Source organism: Gavialis gangeticus, unplaced genomic scaffold (genome assembly GCF_001723915.1).
Source record: "Gavialis gangeticus isolate Ggan-Ray unplaced genomic scaffold, GavGan_comp1, whole genome shotgun sequence".
Lineage (NCBI taxonomy): Eukaryota > Metazoa > Chordata > Crocodylia > Gavialidae > Gavialis > Gavialis gangeticus.
This window is the reverse complement of record NW_017729024.1, coordinates 88,423,550-88,427,681: the sequence shown is the minus strand read 5'-3', so window position 1 is coordinate 88,427,681 and position 4,132 is coordinate 88,423,550. Positions and strand designations below refer to the sequence as shown.

The 4,132-nt window shown below is 40.2% G+C and overlaps 1 long non-coding RNA gene across 1 annotated transcript; it reads left to right on the top strand.

The window, feature by feature from the left end:
• The first annotated feature begins 1,334 nt into the window (after window positions 1-1,334).
• On the top strand, window positions 1,335-3,848 carry LOC109298226. The gene is made up of 3 exons (XR_002097540.1): window positions 1,335-1,677; window positions 1,951-2,216; window positions 3,547-3,848. It is a non-coding gene; the product is annotated as an uncharacterized LOC109298226 (long non-coding RNA).
• The last annotated feature ends 284 nt before the right edge of the window (window positions 3,849-4,132 follow it).

Sequence of the window (4,132 nt, the reverse complement as noted above, 5' to 3'; positions counted from 1 at the left end):
TATAATTCTTTTAGATCAATATCATACACTTTAGAATAAAAAACACCCAATCTTTATTTAAAATTTCCAAATCATGGCAAATGCACCATGACCCCTGGTAAGTTGTTCCAATGGTTAAACACTTCTTTTCAGAGTGTATTATCTCCATAAAGCTCTGCCATGGAAAATGCATGCCTAACCATGTTAGCCACGAAATCATTTTTAGTAGGAGGAGGCAGAACAATGGAATAGGAGAGTAAAGTAGTAAAGAACTGTGCAACTCTTATGCTAAGCACGAGGGGATGAAAGCAGAATAGTACTTCAACATAAGCATGGAAAAGAAATGGAGAGAGGCATTCTAAGGATGGATGGAATTAGCATGAATATAAGAAGAGGGATGAAACTTGGATCTTTATGTCATGAAGGATTAGAGGACACACTATCAGAATATGATGATGTTATAGAGGCCCAAATGTATCACAGTGAACCAATAATAAACCCCAGACACCTCATGTTCTCTCCTCCTTACCACTTTGACTTCAGTGAGAATTGTTCTTTCCCTGGGGAACTGTTCAGCAATTTTTAGTCCCAGCCCAGTGCTTTACCCACTGTAACCATACTGCCTACTCCTAAATGAAGAAAAACTGGAACAAGTAATATTGTCAGGAGGTGAAGGCATGGCACCATCTGACACAGAGGTACAGAAACATAGTAATGTTTGAATGAAGATTAGATGCAATATTGCAGAAAACGAGGAGATAGAGAAGCATGCCACCAGGTGGATTGTCAACTTTCTTTGTTTTATAATATAGGCGTTTAAGCATTGACTAATAGAATAATATGGTTAGAAGGGATCTCTGAAGGTCGTTTAGTCCAACACCTGCTCACAGCAGGATCTTCCTTGACTAAACCATCCCAGCCAAGTCTCTGTCTAGGCTGCACTCAAAAAAGTCCAAGGACGGAGATTTCATAACTTGTCTGGGCAGCCTGTTCTAATGCTTAACCACCCTTGCAGTGAGGAAGTACTTCCTAATATCCAACCTAAATTTCCCCTGCTGCAGTTTCAGGCTGTTGCTTCTATTCCTGTATACTGTGACTACAGAGAATAGTCTACCCATTTTCTTTATAACCACTTTTCAGGTACTTGACTGTTATAAAATCTCCCCTTGTTCTTTCTTTTCTCAAGACTAAATGATCCTAGTTCTTTCAGACTTTCCTCATAAGTTAAGTTTCCCAGGCCTCTAACCATTTTGTCTTTCTCTGTTGACTCTTTGTAATTTGTCTGCATCTTTGTTGAAGTGAGGAGCCCAAAACTGGAAACAGTAAAACAGAAGTGAAAGACAGAGCAAATCTGAAGTTCTTGCTGCAGCCTGTATTTTAAAATACCTCTATATGTTTTTGGAAAAGAGTAGACTATACTCCTCCATCTTTGTTTACAACATTTAACAGCTGTAAAATCTCATGACTTGGCTTTTACATAGGTGTTATCTTGCAATGCAACATTAATAAGGCTTTCGGGGAAATTTACCTTTATGCATCTTTAGGTGAAGTGAGAATTTAAAGTACTTAAGGCTACCTCTGAAGGGACCCATTAGAAGAAAAGCTTTGTTAATTACTTTAGGGACTTAGAACTCAAGGACCTAGGTTAAAGAGACTGCTAAAATCATATTGCTAGTCTTTGCTCAGGGAACGTATTTCGTTATTGTGAAATAATGGTCACAAACTGGCAGAGGGTAAATTCAGATTAGACATCAGGAGGCGCTACTTCACTGTCAGGGTGGCTAGGATCTGGAACTAACTTCCAAGAGAAGTGGTGCTGGCTTCTACCCTGGGGGTCTTTAAGACAAGGCTAGACGAACACCTTGCTGGGGTGGTTTGACCCCAGTACTCTTTCCTGCCATGGCAGGGGGTTGGACTTGATGATCTGCTCAGGCCCCTTCCAACCCTACCAACTATGAAACTATGAAACAGGGAAGAATTATTAGGGGTGGATCCTTAGGAGATGGGAGTTGACATAGCTCTACTGAAATCAACAGAGACATGCTGATTTCCACCAACTGAGAATCTGTCTCCATCTATTTATCTTACAAAAGTGTTTCTAACATCTGTTTTTTTGTTCTGAGGGCCTCACTAAGCTAAAGGATCAGGTGGTAGATGGGGGATACATGGAGTACCTGCTCCATTCTTGGGTGAGGTAGCTAACAGTGAGCCATCATTGGAAAACTCCAAGATTCCAGGTAATTAAAAAAAATGCAGTTATTGCTGAAAATGGGAACAAAAATCATATTGTCTACCCCCACAGAAAAATATGCTATGCTAAAATATGGGACTTCTTAGTAATGGAAAAACTGTCCCATCAGGTTAGATTATTAGAAAGAGACAAAAGAGTAATAAATATTTAGAAATATGGATTCCATTCCTAACCTATTAAGAGGACAAACGTTCACCAGCCAGTAATCCAGAATCTGTAGCCAGGTTCTATGACTATCAATGATTATTATCAAATGTTAATTGCTTTAAATACACCTCATTATGTTGATCATAGAGGTAATCATTTATACAGATGTTGTATATTATTTCCTTTGCAAAGATTTAATAACTTCAACCTCATGTAACCATTATATATTCCTTCTGTGGTGGAGCTTTGTTTCTATAGTTGCTTGGATAAAATAGTTAAACATAAAATTAAAAACAATGCAGATGATAAACCAAGCTCCCAGTCCTGCACACAGCTATGAAAGAGATTCAATAAAGGGCTTGCTCTGAATTAACTTCTATATTTCATCTTATAATCACTGGAGGAAAAGATGAGGGCAAGGAAATTTTGAGAAATGGAGCACCAGAGGCAGGCAGATTATTTGGATGGGCTCTCTAACTCCCCAAGGCTCTATAACTACTAATTGTGGAATGTGTTTGTATTTTCTTTCTTTCGGAATATTGGCTCCTTTCACAAGAATAATGTTGTGGCCCAAAGATATGGAGCAGATTGCTTATGAGAGACTGAAGGCTTGGCCTGGTACAGAAAGAAGAAACAGAAGCAGCATTGTCATTGTTGGGGTCTCATTGGGAATCCCAATAGTGCAGGCATATTATAGATTTGATGAGGGCTTGGAGTAGATGGATATTAGTGCAGGGGATATAGCAACACAGGAAAATAGAGGTGAAAGGGACCTCACAAGGTGACTAGGTCACCTTGGCCAGCCTCCTGCTTAAGGTGGGTTCACCCCCGACTAAACCATTCCAGCTAAGTATCTGTCTAACCTGTTGAAAATTTTCAGAGTTAGAGAGTCCACTTGAGAAACTGGACCTGCCACTTGCTAAAGTTGAATTTGTTGCCGTTTGGGCTATAATTGAAAAGTAATTTAAGGGTTTGTAAGACAAGACGGATTCTGTTATGGGACAAAAACCCTGGCATGGATTATCTTATTTAGGGGTTTATGGAGCTGACTGGATCATATGTCTTCTCCCTGAGCCTCTCCCATGTCTTGGATCTAAACCTTTCCAAAGCTGTCACCTTCTGATCTTTACATTTCGAAGTTTTGTTGCCCTCCTTCTTTTAGTCAACAGGTGAGAGATGGATCTTTTTGAAGTCCCGAGGCTTTGCTGCTGTTGGCTGGATATCCCAAATGTTGTAAGGAGGGTATATTTTCTTTAAACTGGTTTGCCTTTGCCCTCACTGTGAGGCAGAGAACACTGAGGAGAAAGAAGAATTTAAAGACAAGAAGGTGAAAGTTATGACCAGCCATATTCAGATCCATACCATCTTCCTCATGATCAAAATGTTTTGATTTTTTTTCCAAAATCCATCTTGGTGATTCTCAGACCTTCCAAAACATATTGTGATGTATACCAGAGGTTCAGATACAGAGTTGTCAGCATCCCAACACATGTAATCTATTCTATAACTTGGGGTTAAAGCATTATGTGACACCATATGGCCATTGTAGCAGGGCCCTGGGATGTGCCTCCTCCTTTCAGGGAGAAAGCAGTCTAAGATCCTGCTTGCAGGTGGCAAAGCGGGGCTAATGAAGGACTCACCTGGCTGGACAAGGGCTCAGACTTGTGCTATATAAGCTCAGAGCCTTCACTGGTCAGTTAGTCTTGCTCTGGTAGCTATGGAGTGAGGAGTCCCTGACAGCAGAACAGCAGGACT